Here is an 18746-nt window from a genome sequence, read left to right on the forward strand (position 1 = left end):
ATCATAGATTGTTATAAAATCTTTCTTGTGGATATTACCCCTACCTGAAGGATATTCATTATAAAAGAACAAATTTCTGTTCAATACGACTGTTTCTACACCAACTGTAATTCAGTTCTCTCTTAAAACCTTCATCTCGTTAAGATCATAGATTGTTATAAAAACCTTTCTTGTGGATATTAGCCCTACCTGAAGGATATTCATTATAAAGGAACAAATTTCTGTTCAATACGACTGTTTCTACACCAACTGTAATTCAGTTCTCTCTAAAAACCTTCATTTCGGAAAGATCATAGATTGTTATAAAAACCTTTTTTTTTTTTTTTTTTTTTTTTTTTTTTTTTTTGTGGATATTAGCCCTATCTGAAGGATATTCATTATAAAGGAACAAATATCTGTTCGATTTGATTATTTCTACAACTGTTATTCAGTTCTCTCTAAAATCCTTCATCTCGGAAAGATCATAGATTGTTAGTTTGGTCAGAATATTCCATTATCTTGACTAGAGTCTGGCTCAAGTCAGCCATATGCGTTTATGTAGTTATTTATATTAATATTAAAGGAAAAATTTTGATTGAGGGATAAACTGACCAGATTAAACTATGACCACCACCATGTGCATTGTATTTTGCAGTAAAAAGTTCTAATTCATATTTGCAGTAAAAAGTTCTCATTCATATTTGCAGTAAAAAGTTCTCATTCATATTTGCAGTAAAATGTTCTCATTCATATTTGCAGGAAAAAGTTCTCATTCATATTTTCATTAAAAAGTTCTGATTCATATTTGCAGAAAAAAGTTCTGATTCATATTTGCAGTAAAATGTTCTGATTCATATTTGCAGTAAAAAAGTTCTCATTCATATTTGCAGTGAAAAAGTTCTCATTCATATTTGCAGTAAAAATTTCTCATTCATATTTGCAGTAAAATGTTCTGATTCATATTTGCATTAAAAAGTTCTCATTCATATTTGTAGTAAAAAGTTCTCATTCATATTTGCAGGAAAAAGTTCTCATTCACATTTGCAGTAAAAAAAAAAAAAGTTCTGATTCATATTATAACGATGATGTTAATTAATGATAAATTGACTTGTTTTGTAGTTTTAAAAGTTGTAGACAACATTTGTACTTCTAACACAACTGCATAAAGTTGAAGTTTGCATGTCCATAGAAGCGGGTCAACCTGAGAAATACAGACGTTATAAGCTTTTTAGAATAAAGACAAAAAAAAAATGTTGGTATTTATTCTCCTCATTTCAAATAAAATTGTATTCTGGAAAGTAAATTGAAAGGATGTGAGAGTTCAGTTTTAATGTTATAGGTTTTTTCTCTCAATCATATGATTTGGTTATTCTTATCTCCGCCAACGAAGTTGGAAGGTGGTTATGTTTTACCTTCTGTTTGTGTGTTTGTTTGTGAACAGCTTCCTGGCCACAATTTTAATCGTAGAGTAATGAAACTTGTAGGGATTAACTTATGTGAAATTATTAAATTTTTGAGGTTAAGGTCACTGTCAAGCAAAATGTCCAATTCACGTAATCAGCCATGCTTTTGGACATAGTTGTCACAGAGGCTTCGAACTTGGTTCATTCTTGAGTGTATGATTATCCACGCCAATTAATACATGTGAAGATCAAAGGTCAAGGTCAAAGTCGAAAAACAAGCTGCCCTGGCGGTATGTGCTCTACTGAGTTCCCTCTCTAGTTCTTTTAATTCACCGTATTTTTTTTCTTATATATATATATATATATATATATATATATATATATATATATATATATATATATATATATATATATATATATATATAAGAAGGGATCACTCTTTATAGATCAAGCTTAGTGGCTTTAACAATTGGTGGCCTGAAAGACGAAGTTTTTTAACTGAAACTTGATAAAAAGATTCTATAAACTGCTTAAGTGAAGTTTTATCAAAATGTAGAGCATCAAATTAAACCTTAAAATTAATAGCAAAAGCTGTGACTTTGTAAGATGTGGGATGAATTATTTACTGAGAGTAACATCTTTGAATAAACTAATGTAATTGTTTATTGGTAAAAACCTCTCGATTCCTTAAGTAAATGTACTGTTTATAATAATGTAGTTTACCGGAAATTTAAATACACATTTATGTAGGGAACTTCGGTCTATAATAATCTATGTATTTTACATATGGCTATTCACAATCGGCAAAGGGTTTTACTAATACTGTATAAACTAACTGTAGAATTAAATGCCCTATGCAAGACTTCCCTTTCTTTTTTTAAGCCATTGCCATGTCCTTAATTTTTGCTTGAAATACGACTTACTATAGAAAATTAATTAATTTCTCAAATATAAACTATCTATACTTGAAAGCTTGATACCTATAATCATATTTTTATTCAGTACTATCACGTAAATCTTTTTTTTTTCTTTTGTAATTTTTCAGTTCCTCGTACTTTAGTAACTCGCCGATAGATGGCGGGGTAAATGTCTGATGACGTAATTTGAAACTGAACTACCTGGCTGGAGAGTCCTTGGCTGTCAGCCAATCAGAGGTTTTGTTTTAACTTTTGGTCGCGAAAATTATTTGCACGTTTGTGATTGGCTAATAGCTGTTAAAATATGGACCCAGAACTCATGTCAGGGGTCCTCTTGATTGTCTGCAGTTTCTTTTCAACCGTTGTGCCGTCAGTGTCTGAACAATATCATCCTCGTCTTTAAGGTAAATCATTGTGGTGTAAAAATTTTACTTTATTCGAAGTGTGGAACTTTTATAAGAAACTTTTATATATTATGAAAGCCTTTTTTACTATTTTTTTTTTTTTTTTGGCAATTTACGTGTTGATAAGGTGTATATTTGAATTGCCAAGGTCTTAGGCTTTATTTGAAGCAAGGCCATTATTCTAATACTTTGATGCAGATGTCTGACCCCAGGTAACACTCGAGACAATTCAAATATAGTTCGCTTTGTTTGCCCGTAAGTGGAAATTAGTGTATCAAACCCGTGTTCATGCGTAACTTTAAAGTGTTTAGTTTTTTATGGTTAATTTCTACTAGAATATTCCTAGCAATTTTCGTAAGTCAGGGTGGCATAAAGTTTAAAATAGAAAATTAAAACTTTTAAACTTAATCGAATGATTAAGTTAGATCTTGGGCAGTTGTCTTCATGTTAAAAATAGAACCTATGGTTGTTCATGACTTTTGATATTTTAGCGCATTTGAAGTTTAGTTTAAGTGGTGTTGAGGACAGCGGTTGTTCCAGATTTTTTTTTTTTTTTTTTTTTTTTCCCCAGCACGAAGTTACGCTGTAAGAGTGGTGGATAGAACGAATTCCTTCGATAACTGTGATTCTCAATGTTATTTTTCGGTTTAAATTTTTCCTAATCTTTAGATTTTACTAGAAATTTTTTTGAGTTTAAATGTTCATCTTTGCCATGAAAGAGTAAATGAACGTTTTATCCTGTTAGGAGGGTCGTTTAAATTTCTGCGAAGGTCTACTTTATCGCTTATGCACGTCAGTCTTCCACATATTGCCATCACAATGGAATTTATATAAATTTAAAGACTTTGATCATACCGACTTCACGTACTCTTAACCTTAAGTGAACCTAATTTTCTGGTCGTTGATACTTAATGGAGTTGTAAAAACAAAAATTCAATGTTTAAGAATAATTTGGATATTGAACTTTTAGTTAAACACCCGGTGAGTGTCAAGTGGTATTACTTTATTTTATTAGCGTAATTTAAATATGGTTAAGAAAAAACCCTAGGTTTTATATTACACAAGTTTATTCACATATAACTGAACCATACTAATCTGAAACTGATATTGGTCGAAACTTTTAGTTCATGTAAAGCCCTAGTTCCTGAAACAGCTGCCCTTTTAAATTAACGAAACGCTTATTGCTCTTGATACTTAGGTTACTAAACTTTTAGCTTAATGGTCTACTTGGAAACTTTACCCCAGATACTAGAATTGGTGCTAAATACGGATTCCGAAATATACTGAAAATAGTCTCATTCCTGACTGCACTACAGGTTTCTGTAGGAGACGGGTTCGGATGGCTTTTTTACTAACAACCCAGTGATTACGTATTCAAATAAGCCAGGTTTCGTTCTATGAAAAGGGGATACAGTATACTAGTCTTGGTGTAAGTTTTCCTTTATTTATACATTTTTTAGAATTCTGGATTACAGGAATGAAGGTTTTTACTTGTTTACGCGAAGATATTTGAAAATTTTATTTCCATTGTAAAGAAAAAAGGTATGCTTACCCTGTAAGTGGTTATTTATATATCAACGATATTTATATTAAATTAGCATTAACCATTTGTTAAAAAAATGGTACTGTGCGTTTGGGTGGCCACCAAGGCTGAACTTACTTTAAAATTAATGTTATGGAGAAAGGAATTTCAGGTTATTAGAGATTCAACTCTAATTACCTAGGGTTGTTTGTTTTAGAATTGATATCGTGAATAGCGGTGTACATTGTGTTGGGTAAGTACAGTATTCCAAAGGCTTTGTTTTGCTTCCGTGGAAAAGTCATACCATTGACCAGTCTTCACCTATGCACAAGGATTGTCTAGTTTTCGTTGGTTTTAATTTCTTTTAAAAGTTTTGAAAAAAAAAAATTATTGTAGAGTTCGTTTTAGTTAAATGCAGAATAGGTACCTATTCTAAATTGTCATTGGTTAAGATTTTCACTTGTTTAAAATTTTAACCAAACTTCAAGGGGCATGTCTTTAATCTTTAATAATGGTTGGTAAACAAAGCTTGTTTGATTTATAGTATTTAATAAGGGATTTTGATATTTTTTATTGAAGCAAGATACTATTTTGTTAAACCAGACAAGGTAATGAACACAAATATGTGAAAATTCGCACTAGAAATATACCTTTGTTATTCATTCTCCTTAACGAGCATGTGTTCAATGTGACGATGGTAGGATTCCTTTAATATTCAAAAGCAACTGTAATGTTAGGGACACTTTTAGAGACGTTAAGTGTACGGAAATGTCAGATATATTCTTGTAAGCGAGACTTTATTAGGCTGCTGGTACAAACTTTTTAAGTTTTATTCTCGCACGACTAGTAAAGTTTGTTTTAAACCACGTGATCCTTCGTGTAGATATACGAAAAAATGCCTTTGTTACTAAGTTTGCATTAAAAAAGTAGCGAAACATTTAATGAACGTTGCCAGGCATTTACCGTCTTAAAATCCGATTGTCGTAAAGGGGTGATATTAGTCACCAACCGGGTAAAGATAAAAAGGTCATAATTACGGTCGCCTGTATTTTACTGAAATACGGCTGATAACAGTATTTTTACTAGGCATTTTATTCATTTTTTTATAAGTGGAATGTGTGTAGATTTAAGAAAATTGTTTTACTTAGGAAGTCTGAAATAATTTGTACTGATCAATCTGTATGCAGATTTGAGTTAAGCTTGAAATAGCGTGTTTGACAATGTAGCTATAACTGAAATAAGATTCGCCATATGTGGTCTACTTTTACTTTTACGGGTTTATTTCTCGCCTCCATCAGACACTTAAGTCTGTTCAGGCGGGCCTTGGTGTGTGAAAATTTTTCCAGTTAATATTTTGCACTCTTTTCAGTTATACGCTAGCATTTGTATTCAGGTTTTAATAGTTTTCAGATCACTATTATAACCCTTTCCAAAGATAAGTTTTCAGTTTTTCTTGAAAGCTGCCGCATTTTTGCTATTCTTGACATAGTGGAAGGTCGTTAAAAGTCTCGGTGCAGCATAACAAAACTTTCTTCCTCCTATTGCATGATTTACACTAATTTCAGAAAGTCTGTTTACTGTAGGTTTCTTGAAGGTATGTTTTGTGGTTTTAAATCCTATCACTTTAGCCATGTTTATCTTAATTCCCGCCTTTTTTCACATGTGGGCGTAGTCAGTTTTCCCCAGTTGCGTATAGGTCCTAAACCCCAGTGCCAGATCATGTGGCCTAAATTTATAAATCCAATCACAATTTAAAATTTGCATAAAAACGGTAAAGTCTGATAACATTTATTCCAGGATTTTATAAAAACTGTTATATTGACGTGATATTACGGTCACCAACCCGTAAATGATAAAGTAGGTTAAAATTACAGACGCCGGTATTTTACTGGAATATATCTGAGAACAATATATTTTTACGGAGAATTTCAGATTAAAATTACGGTTTTTTTCTAACACTGTATGACAGTTGGAGATCATTTTACTTAAAACTTGTTTATTTCATACCAGAGAAAGTGTGCTACATAGTATGTCGCTAAATAGCTCACGTAAATGTTTAATGTAAATCTATTTTGGACAATTAGTTACTGTAATAACTTTGCGTCGATCATTTTTTAAGATTATCTAATTTTATCTGAGGAATTAGACTTGTTCTCGGTTGAAATCTGGAAAGTACGTGGAAAACTCATAGAATATTTGATTGGTAGTTCTACTTGAAGTATATAGTGTAATTTAAAGCATATTCAAGCTATTTTTTTGTGCGCTGCCAAATATTTAGTCAAATCCGTGTTCTAAAGTGAAAAGTTGTAGGCGAAAGTACTGAAGCAGCACTAGCTACGCGCGAATGTGGGACCAAATATAATTTACTGTAATAAGTGCTTAGCTTTTGTTCAGGGCCTACTTAAGTTACATTTTACACTGTAATAAGTGTTTAGCGTTTGTTCAGGGCCAACTTGTTACATTTTACACTGTAAAAAGTGTTTAGCGTTTGTTCAGGGCCAACTTGTTACATTTTACACTGTAAAAAGTGTTTAGCGTTTGTTCAGGGCCAACTTAAGTTACATTTTACACTGTAAAAAGTGTTTAGCGTTTGGTCAGGGCCAACTTGTTACATTTTACACTGTAAAGTGTTTAGCGTTTGTTCAGGGCCAACTTAAGTTACATTTTACACTGTAAAAAGGGGTTAGCGTTTGTTCATGGCCAACTTAAGTTACATTTTACACTGTAAAAAGGGGTTAGCGTTTGTTCAGGGCCAACTTTTACATTTTACGCTGTAAAATGGGGTTAGCGTTTGTTCAGGGCCAACTTAAGTTACATTTTACACTGTAAAAAGGGGTTAGCGTTTGTTCAGGGCCAACTTAAGTTACATTTTACACTGGAAAAAGGGGTTAGCGTTTGTTCAGGGCCAACTTAAGTTACATTTTACACTGGAAAAAGGGGTCAGCGTTTGTTCAGGGCCAACTTAAGTTACATTTTACACTGTAAAAAGGGGTCAGCGTTTGTTCAGGGCCAACTTAAGTTACATTTTACACTGTAAAAAGTGTTTAGCGTTTGTTCAGGGCCAACTTGGTTACATTTTACACTATAAAAATGGCTTAGCATTTGTTCGGGGCCAACTTAAGTTACGTTTTACTGTAAAAAGTGCTTAGCGTTTGTTCAGGGCCAACTTAAGTTACGTTTTACTGTAAAAAGTGCTTAGCTTTTGTTCAGGGCCAACTTAAGTTACATTTTACACTGTAAAAAGTGTTTAGCGTTTGTTCAGGGCCAACTTAAGTTACATTTTACACTGTAAAAAGGGGTTAGCGTTTGTTAGGGCCAACTTGGTTACATTTTACACTATAAAAATGGCTTAGCATTTGTTCGGGGCCAACTTAAGTTAAGTTTTACTGTAAAAAGTGCTTAGCGTTTGTTCAGTGCCAACTTAAGTTACGTTTTACTGTAAAAAGTGCATAGCATTTGTTCAGGGCCAACTTGGTTACATTTTACGCTGTAAAAAGTGCATAGCATTTGTTCAGGGCCAACTTAAGTTACATTTACACTGTAAAGTGTTTAGCGTTTGTTCAGGGCTAACTTGTTACATTTTACACTGTACAAAGGGGTTAGCGTTTGTTCAGGGCCAACTTAGTTACATTTTACACTGTAAAAAATGCTTAGCGTTTGTTCAGGGATAACTTAAGTTACATTTTACACTGTAAAGTGCATAGCATTTGTTCAGGGCCAATTTAAGGTACGTTTTACTGTGAAAAGTGCTTTGCATTTGTTCAGGGCCAACTTGGTTACGCTTTACTGTAAAAAGTGCTTATCGTCTGTTCAGGGCCAACTTAGTTACATTTTACACTGTAAAAAGTGCTTAGCATTTGTTCAGGGCCAACTTGGTTACATTTTACGCTGTAAAAAGTGCTTAGCATTTGTTCAGGGCCAACTTAGTTAAATTTTACTGTAAAAAGTGCTTATCATCTGTTCATGGCCAACTTAGTTACATTTTACACAGTAAAAAGTGCTTAGCGTTTGTTCAGGGCCAACTTGAGTTACATTTTACACTATAAAAAGGGCTTAGCATTTGTTCAGGGCCAACTTGTTACATTTTACACTGTAAAGTGCATAGCATTTGTTCAGGGCCAACTTAAGGTAAGTTTTACTGTAAAAAGTGCTTTGCGTTTATTCAGGGCCAACTTAGTTACGTTTTACACTGTAAAAAGGGCTTAGCGTTTGTTCAGGGCCAACTTGGTTACATTTTACACTATAAAAATGGCTTAGCATTTGTTCAGGGCCAACTTAAGTTACGTTTTACTGTAAAAAGTGCTTAGCGTTTGTTCAGGGACAACTTAGTTACGTTTTACACTGTAAAAAGACCTTAGCGTTTGTTCAGGGCCAACTTAGTTAAATTTTACTGTAAACAGTGCTTATTGTCTGTTCAGGGCCAACTTAGTTACATTTTAGGCTGTAAAAAGTGCTTAGCATTTGTTCAGGGCCAACTTGGTTACATTTTACGCTGTAAAAAGTGCTTAGCATTTGTTCAGGGCCAACTTAGTTGCATTTTACGCAGTAAAAAGTGCTTAGCATTTGTTCAGGGCCAACTTGGTTTCATTTCACGCTGTAAAAAGTGCTTAGCATTTGTTCAGGGCCAACTTAGTTACATTTTACGCTGTAAAATGTGCTTGGCATTTGTTCAGGACAAACTTAGTTACATTTTAGGCTGTAAAAAGTGCTTGGCATTTGTTCAGGGCCAACTTAGTTACATTTTACACTGTAAAAAGTGCTTAGCATTTGTTCAGGGCCAACTTAGTTACATTTTACGCTGTAAAAAGTGCATATCATTTGTTCAGGGTTACATTTTAGGCTGTAAAAAGTGCTTAGCATTTTTTCAGGGCCAACTTAGTTACATTTTACGCTGTAAAAAGTGCATAGCATTTTTTCAGGGCAAACTTAGATACATTTTACGCTGTAAAATGTGCTTAGCATTTGTTCAGGGCAAACTTAGTTACATTTTAGGCTGTAAAAAGTGCTTAGCATTTGTTCAGGGCCAATTTAGTTACATTTTAGGCTGTAAAAAGTGCTTAGCATTTGTTCAGGGCCAACTTAGTTACATTTTAGGCTGTAAAAAGTGCTTAGCTTTAGTTCAGGGCCAACTTAGTTACATTTTAGGCTGTAAAAAGTGCTTAGCTTTAGTTCAGGGCCAACTTAGTTACATTTTAGGCTGTAAAAAGTGCTTAGCTTTAGTTCAGGGCCAACTTAGTTACATTTTACTGTTAAAAGTGCTTAGCATTTGTTCAGGGCTAACTTAGTTACATTTTACACTGTAAAAAGTGCTTAGCTTTTGTTTAGGGCCAACTTAGTAACATTTTACGCTGTAAAAAGTGCTCAACATTTGTTTAGGGCCAATTTAGTTACATAGTACAGCAATTAGATGTGTAAATTACAGTATAAGCAATTTGAGCTAACTTATGCCAGGTATATCAACCTTAATATGCACAAGCATACCTACCTATCCACCAATCCCTAGATGGCAAACTCTTATCTTCCCCAAGGGCAAATCGCTGAATAGAAATGGAGAGAATTGTTGTTCGGGATATCACTGCTAAAGTTCTTGACTATTCCAAAATATAACTGTTATGGACAAATAATCATATTGATTTAACAAATATAAGTTACTGTCTTCTTTCTATAAAGATTAGTTTAGGGAGGTTGGAGACTAAATGCTTGGTAGTAACCGAAAATAGTTATGAAATCTTAAATTGTGATAATCCCAGGCGTGCCAGTTTGATATTGATTAAACCTGGGATATGCATTGGAAAGCTGATAGTATAAAGCTTTTGTCCACTCCAATAATTCAATTTCGTTTTTCCTGGCCTCTGAAATGTTTACAGAATTTGGTACATTGCTGGTTTGATTGCTCCTGGCTTTATAGTTTAAGTATTAAAAAGGTACTTATTAAGAAAAGATATATGGGGGAGATGATTATCATACTGTTTAGTATTTAGAAAATACCATACAGAAAAATTGTAATCGTTATGCTCATTTCCTCCAATCAGAGAGCTAGTTCTTTGCTTGGAGGAAATGTTGGGTGAAAGCTGGTGTAGATTTTTTTTGAGAAATCTAGTCGGACTGGTGCACGTGCACCGACATTCGTAGCCGAAGGATATAGACTTGAGGAAATTGCTCTGAAATCATACCATGTACACGATTAAGAATCTGCCTTGAAAAATTAAACATCCGGAAATAAATGTTGCCGGGCATTGTTTTAAATACTGATATATTAACGTAAAGGAGTGGTACTTGCGGTCACCAACTCGTGAGATATAAAAGCATCATAAAAATTACGGTCGCCTGAAAACTATTTTTACGGAGAATGTCAGATTAAAATTACGGGTTTTTATAAGTGTAGGGTTTGACAAAGACGTTAATTAGGTTAATGTTCTCCCCCTTTTTTATACTTTGCTGCTATGAATTTAAATTGTAAAATATTCTGCAATAGTGGGATGGATGTGAAAAATTGTGTACTAAAAGGTCTGTTACATATATAGACCTTGGTGTACTATTTGTACCTTCGCCAACTTCGTTGCGGCGAAGGTTGTTTTGATAGTGTTCCTCTTTAAGTTCATTCATAAATTACTATGAATGAATCTTGATGCCAGATGTTGCCATCAATTGAAACCTGTCTTTTAGATGAAGTTGGGTTCACTGAGTTTACAGGTAGTTTGCAAGTTTGTGATTTGCATAACTCAAAAACTATTTGACAGAATCTCGTGTAATTTGGTTGGATAGTTAAGATCAAATGACAATTTGATTAGATTTTAGGGGTGATTTGAGTCAAAAGTAAATGGTACGGTCACGAAAAGTTTAATTTTTTCTAAGTAGTGGTCAAATTTAATCTGGTTTGCATGAAACTATTGCCAAAATGTACATAATTCAATTACCGATCATGTGATGTACAACACATAGACGAAAGTATGCACTGTACTGAGTGCTACATCTAGTATTAACATATTTCTCCATATTTGTTGCTGATTTTCCCTTAAGTTTTTAATTACCATCGTTTTTCTCTTTAATGCATTTTTCATCACTAATAGCCGTGGAACTAGTGTTATTTTATTAGAGGAATACAATAAGTATAAAGTAACGTCCTGCCTTAATTTTTTTTTCTTACCGTAAAGGTTTTATATTCCTAAGTCATAATTTTTTTAACCAGATCTAATTAATGCACGTATGAGAGCCCGTGCTGGCTTAAATCTAGGTGATCTAAAAATGTCAAGGAATAAATCATTTGAAGGCCTTGATGAGCTAATGATATTCTACGCAAGGTTCGATAGTGACGATTTAAGTGAACAATACGCGATGTGGAATGTAAAATGCTCTTGAACGAACAAAGTAAGAGTTCTCGTAGAGAGTAGAGTTCCCCTGCTGTACAGGACCGGAAAAGCAACCCTTAAAGTAAAGTAACATTGGAAATCCAATGGGAATTAACTTCTCGTATTCAGTTAATATTCTAATCTTCAGTTGGATACGGCTTTGGTCTAGAAGTTGGATACATTTAAGATAAATACAATAGTCTGTGTGGAATCGTAACTACCAAGTGAATTAAGTTTATTGGTCTTTTGAGTTTTGGAACCTTTTAAAGGTACTTCCCCTGGTTCTGAAGTTCATTCGCCCGCAATAAGTTGCCTAGTCATCACACAAACTAGATGGAATTGAAGAAAGACTTTGGTATCTTTAGTTTAAGTTTTTGTCACAGTATTGACTTGTTACCTTCGCCAGAAGTTATGATAAACATGTATTCGTTTGTGATTCGCGTAACTCAAACTATTTGACACTTAAAATTAGTGGGATGATTGGCCATGATCCTAGGACAATTTGATTAGATTTTGATTGGGTTAAAGGTCAAGGTAACGAAAAAGTTGAAAATGCCCTTTTGCTATATCGTGGTCATTTTTTGTAAGTTTCCACGAAACCAGTGCCCCAAATTTCATAATTAAATTGCATAACTTTATATAAAACATGCAAAAGTTAAAGGTCACGTAAAGTAAAGGTAAAGGTCACGAAAAGGTAAAAAACTTTATTTTTCTATTTCATGGAAAGTTTTTGTCAGATTTACTTAAAACTAGTGCAGTGTGCATATCCAATTGCCTATCTTGATATAAAACATGACCAAGGTCACGAATAGGTAAAAAAAATATTCCATTGTCAAATCTTATATTTTCGTGAAACTAGTCAAAATGAGTATAATCAAATTGCCTATCATGTGATATGCAACATGACCAAGGTCACTAACACGTAAAAAATTCCATGGTGAAATTTTATTCTAGTGAAACTGTCAAAATGAGCACAATCCAATTGCCTATTTTGTGATATGCTACTTGATCGTCACACACTTCAAAAACTAAAGGTCATCTCTTATTTTATTTTTTTATGAGTATCTCTCGCCCTCCATCAAACACTAAGTCTGTTCAGGCGGGCCTTGGTGGGTGAAAATAATTTCTTTCCAGTTAATATTTTGCTCTGTATCTTATCAGTTATTTCGCTAGCATTTGTATTCAGGCTTAATAGTTTTCAGGTCACTATTATAACACTTTAAGATGAGTCTTCATGTTTTTCTTGAAAGCTGCCACATTTTTGCTATTCTTGACATCAAGTGGAAGGTCATTGAAGAGTCTCAGTGCAGCATAACTAAACGTTCTTCCTCCTATTGCATGATTCTCACTAATTTCGAATAGTCTATTTTCGTGAAACTATTGCCAAAATTAGCACAATCCAATTGCCTTTTTTGTGATATGCTACATGATCAAGGTCACAAATACGTAAAAAAATATTCCATGGTCCAATTTTATATTTTAGTGAAACTAGTGCCAAAATGAGTATAATCAAATTGCCCATCTTGTGATGCAAAACATATAAGCGAATGTATGCACTCTACAGTGTGTGTTCTTTTTTTTTTTTTTTTCGATACTACAGCATGGTCTATGGTGATGGTTGTATTACTGATAGGTTGGAACGCTTCATCTTGAGAGATGTATTGGTTATATTTGTATAGTAATGGGTTAGGGTCCTATATTAAGACTATTTAAGGTAAGACCAGTTAGGAAAAGTTTTCGTTCTGACTGAACTTCCAAATTTATGTATTTTAGGAAGTCTTTTCAATGTAAGAGAAGTTCTAGTGATATTTACCAAAACAAAAATGCAATTTACGGTCAAGGTCAGTTGGGAAAAAGTTTGAGCTTCCAAAATTTGTATTTGAGTCCTTCAATAAAACTTGGACAAGTTCTAGTGATATTGGCTAAAATAGAACACTCGTGAATAATGTCTGATCTTAAGGGACTTCTTTCTCACATAAACTAACTTTTGAAAGATTTGAATAACATGGTACCTCTAGTTTGGTAAAAAAAAAAAAAAAAAAAAAAAAAAAAAAAAAAAAAAAATAGAACCTACCAGATTACATACTGAACGCTAAGTTTTAAATATTGTAAGGTATTTAGGATATATAACATGCAGGGTTTACTTATCTATTTCCATTAGTTTTACTGAATAAGTTATCCAAAATACCTGATTTATCGACTAAGTCAATGTTCTGTTGAAAATTTCCTACAAATATTTATGAAGGTGTTCTGAATGTTAATCTCATGGCTTGTTTCATTAGGTTAACTTGGCGAAGTCTTCAACCAAAGATTTATCTATAGCACTTGTGTCCACAATAAAAAGTTGTTAAAAATAAGCAAGGCCTATATAAGTCTTATGCTAAGGGTAATATTTATTTGATTAAGATTTTCCATTTTATTTACACCTAAATTATATTGCAGGTGCTGGCAAGAAATACTAGGCCGTGTTGGCTGGAAAGATGGCGGGCGAACGACTTGTTGCATATTGAGTGACTTCAGAAATATATATGCAAAGTGGTGACTTCTGACAGTTTGAAATATACAGCCAATGGATACAGCCCGGGGGAAATTTCTATCTGAAACCGTACAATTTTTCATGACAAACAGCGTAAGTTTACTTAGTGTTCCCCTTTATAGATCTCAGGGATACTGTTAAATTCACTTTATTAATTTGCTAGGTCTAGTTATGTAAATTAAGTAACTTTACGCTTAAAGTTGTTCTGGAAGTATTTTTCACCTTTCTTAGGTTGCAATTTCTAGCCAAATTCTTAAGAGGCCTCTTAAGAGCAAGAGCCGGTGCTGGCTAAGCTCATATAATCTAAAAACCTAGTCCAAAGTAAATGCGTACTTTAAATCAAATTCAATTTAATTTTTTTTTTAGCAGTCAATTCGCAATTGGATAATGCTTGGTTAAGTCTAAAGTAGTTTTATAAAGTACAGAAGGCTTTTTGGTTAAGTCTAGATAAGGCTTTTTGGTTGAGTTTAAAGTAGTTTTATCAAAGTATAGATAAGGCTTTTTGGTTGTCTAAAGTAGTTTTATCAAAGTACAGATAAGGCTTTTTGGTTTTGTCTAAAATAGTTCTACATAAATATTGAGTATAGAACTACCCACCCAAACATGAATTAATCTTAGATTATTGTTTCAGGTCTTGATTTGAACTTCGTGAAGAAAAGTGATCCTTATCAAGTTTATTCAACCGCCAAAGGTTCTTCCGGCATCACAAAGAGAGAACATTCAGAGAAGAAGAACTTTAGAGCAACAATTTTGGAAGTCTGTTTTGAATTAACAAGTACACGTTTCATTACAGCATTGACTCAAGTTTTTCCTTTTCCTAATGCTTTATTTGTGGTGTATGGTGATGGGTTATGTAGTGAAAGGTTGTGACCCTTATCTTGTATGGTGATGTAAATCTCAACTTAATGTATATGGTAATGGAATAGTTATCCCGATGTATGGTAATGGGTTAGTTCAAAACTAGAAGTTTCATGATCTGTTACCACCAGTCATGTGGAAGTACTAATAATGTTATGCAGTCTTTGAAAGTAAGCATATAAAAAAGTGGCTATATATGAATATTTATCTAGTACGAAAAATTTTAAATTTTTTTATTTTAAAGTATTGATACAAAGAATTTTTGGAATTCATTAGACAAAGATGGTTTATTGCAAGCACGGGTTGTAACGAGCTGAACTCAGTTCTTTCATCCTGCCTTTTGAGTCACAACCTTCTCTCGGCTCGTTACAGATATTTACAGAACCTGTAGAGAATCGGGTATTTTGACAAAGCTTTAGCTAACTACTGGAAAGTGCAGAGAAGCTGCAGTATGTACATTTTGTATTGGCATATTTTACATTACAAAATTAAATTTGAAAAATATAAGGTAAAGTTTATTGTAAAAGCCTTTCTGAAATTACATAGATGGCTGTAGTTTTCACTGGTTAGAAGCTGGCCCCTAATTGTAAACATACCAGGGTAATAAAGTCAACCACATTTGGTGTACTGTAGGTCATGGTAATAAGGTTTATTGAAAAATCCATTTAGCAACTAAATAAATGGCTGTATTTTTCACTGGTTAAAAGCTAGCCCCTAATAACTGTAAACTCAGCAGGGCAATAATTAGTGCACCATAGTTGTACTGTAAGTATTACTGAAGTCTTTAGTCTAGCTATACTACAGAAAGTTATCAACTTAAAGTTCCAAGAAGCTGTAAGTCGAATTTTAAATACTGCCCTAAGGTAGACTTAACCTAACTCAATGCATAAGATTTTTAGTTGCTAAGTTCAACAAAGTTTTATATTGGAAATTTTCAGCTTACTGTATTGAATTAAGTTTTAATAAAGTATTTAATTGTGAGCTTTTGATAGAATATGACTAATTCCAGATAGATTTCTCTCCCTATCACCCACGAACGTTTGCAAGTAAAGTTTTGTAAGTTGAGGACCCAATATAGCAATTGTTCTTATCAATTTCCGCTCTTTAGTTTGCTGTCCAATCTTGCTTTTCAGGGCTTGATTAGCCTCTAATTACTGCACTCTTTGGCACTAAGCTGCTTCGCAGAGACCAATACTTGGCTATAGAACTAAAACTAACATAGAATCCTAATTAGGTTTTGAGTAAAAGATCTAGTGTGGAGCTAGGCATTCACACTAACACATTTCTTGGCTCTAATACTGTAGTTGGGAAAGTAGTGTAAAAACTTTGTAAATAATATTGCTATGGCAGTAAAATCAAACAAACTAATTTCTTGGCTCCAGCACTGAAGTTAAAGTAGTGTAAGAAAGTTTGTAAACAGTCATTGATTTGCTATGGTACTAAAATCAAATTAGGCTTTATAATGGACGAAATAATAATGCAGCTGAAAGCAATAATTGAAAATTTTACACATTTAAGCAAATAATGATTGGAGGTAATAAATCATTTGCAATTTTGTATAAATATTGTTTGGTAGAGTATTCATGCATATGTGGTTGGACAGGGACGAACTAGACTTGGTCCTCTCGGCTGTCTAATTGAAAATACTTAAATGTTTTGTCTTGAGCAAGCTGTAATACTAAATGTTGATAGCTTTTACAAACTTGGAATAAACCAGTATAAGGACAGGAAATAAATCGAAAGTTTTATATTTAAATTTTAATCTATTAATAGACAAATGGTATAGACCCGTTATGATCTAGTTGTATAAATAATTTGGACGTACGTTTAAAAAATTAGTTTACTTGTAATGAACGATTATTCACTAAAATTTGTATAATTTGAACATTTAAGATTTTTAAAAATTTTCATATACCTTACCGGTCAAAATGAACAAACCTTTCAGTAATGTTAGCAAGAATCTAACTATCGTAATTAGTTACTGCTTAGTTTGGCTGTATGGTAAAGTAGCAAAATTCAAAACTAAATTTTATCAGTAACATATGGAATTACAAACTTAATACCAAAGCTCTATCTTTGCAGATGAATGTAAGTTGAAAGGGCTGAAAGCTTGGAACTATGAAATCAATTTTACTGATCTTAATGATGTAGGCCCACCTAGCAACCATTGCAACTTGCAAGGGTTCTATTATCGATATTTTCTTGCAAATGGTTGACACAGCAGCCAGCACATTGGGTAATTGTGCCATTTGCATAAACTGCTGCGTTGGATTGGAAAAGGGTAAGTTTAAGGGCTAAGTTTTCTCCATAAGTTTTTAATGATCTAACTAAATATAAATGTATCTTTACCTAGATAATCTGAATTATAGATTACATACTATAAATTAATTTTCATTATCTTGACAAGCAGTTTATGATAATTCGAGAATTACAATTTATTGATTAACATTAGTAGATCAAATGGTAAAACTATTTCATCTGTATAGACGAGTATTCCTGTAGAATCTCACACTATGCTCTTATTTAAGGCGTTATTAATGCAGCTTCGGCAACTACCAAGTTGAACTTAAAATAGATTTGTTGCTTGTACCCTGCTACTTCATCTATTACTGAATGATCCAATTTCAAATTGATTCCATTATTTGGAAGCGGGTAGTAAACAAAAAAAAAATCTATTGCCAACCTTGAGGATAAATGAAAATAATTAGGATAAATGAAAATAACAATTAGGATAAATGAAAATAACATAGAGGATAGGTAAAAGTTAACTATTAGGAAGAAAATTTTCATTAAAGAGCCTCCATAGCATATTTTATACTTTTAAGTAAAATATGTGGCACATGGTACTGTCATTTGAGGTAAATTATGGTAATTGCTGAAAGTGATTAAATTTTGGAAGATATAAGTTCTTTTACATTAGTTGTGTCTTACTTCATGTGTTTTTCTAAACTTTAATGCTAATAATTATTTTTATTATTGCAGGAAAGGTAAAAGAACAGGAGAAATGAAGTAGGACAAAGGCTGGAATTAAACCACAGTATTCAGCTCAGTCACATAGTGTCCAAAAAGCGCTCCACCGTAGAAAGAAATTGCTGTCATCACAAGCATCCAGTAAGAGGAAAATGAATAATGTTATTGAAGTGTGCCAAGCTGGAAGAGTCAGTGGCCAGAGACATTCTTAGAATGAGTCGACGGTGATGGAAGTGACAGTATGAAGGAGCAGAGAGGCAAACACTCAGCAGAATGGAGCAGAGTGACAGACGCTCGGCAGCATGACGGAGCGGAGAGGTAGACACTCGGTAGTATGAAGGAGCAGCGAGGCAAACACTAGGCAGTATGAAGGAGCAGAGCGAGAGACAATCGGCAGTATGATGGAGCATAGGCCGAGTATGGCAGCATGAAGGTGCAAAGGCCGAGTATGTCAGCAATATGGAGATGGGAGATTAACAAATGGAAGGACGGAGTAACTGCTACAAAACGAAGAAGAAAACAGCATTAAACGTCAAACAGAGAAAGGCGAATTACAGGAGATTATAACTAAGGCAACTAAGGCGAACAGGAGAAAATTATAACTAAGGCAACTAAGGCGAACAGGAGAAAATAATAATAAAATACTAAATTTATACAGTATATTTATTTATAACTGGGTTTTAAAAAGTTTTATAAGCCTACCCCCCGGTCAATTTCACAATTTGCAGTTATAAATATATGTAATATCTTATATATTCGTTGTCTTCCACGTCGTATCTTGATGTTTCTTGATAATTTTCTAAATATA

At 33.3% G+C, this 18746-nt stretch overlaps 1 long non-coding RNA gene across 2 annotated transcripts; it reads left to right on the forward strand.

The window, feature by feature from the left end:
- Window positions 1-2574: 2574 nt before the first annotated feature.
- On the forward strand, window positions 2575-18647 carry LOC137652096 (uncharacterized). 2 transcript variants are annotated; one of them, XR_011046188.1, is made up of 5 exons: window positions 2575-2703; window positions 14017-14203; window positions 14742-14866; window positions 17051-17249; window positions 17951-18647. It is a non-coding gene; the product is annotated as an uncharacterized lncRNA (long non-coding RNA). The 2 variants fall into 2 exon arrangements; XR_011046187.1 differs by having other exon boundaries at window positions 14742-14885; window positions 17951-18593.
- Window positions 18648-18746: the final 99 nt, after the last annotated feature.

The sequence above is a fragment of the Palaemon carinicauda genome, chromosome 13, assembly GCF_036898095.1.
Source record: "Palaemon carinicauda isolate YSFRI2023 chromosome 13, ASM3689809v2, whole genome shotgun sequence".
Lineage (NCBI taxonomy): Eukaryota > Metazoa > Arthropoda > Malacostraca > Decapoda > Palaemonidae > Palaemon > Palaemon carinicauda.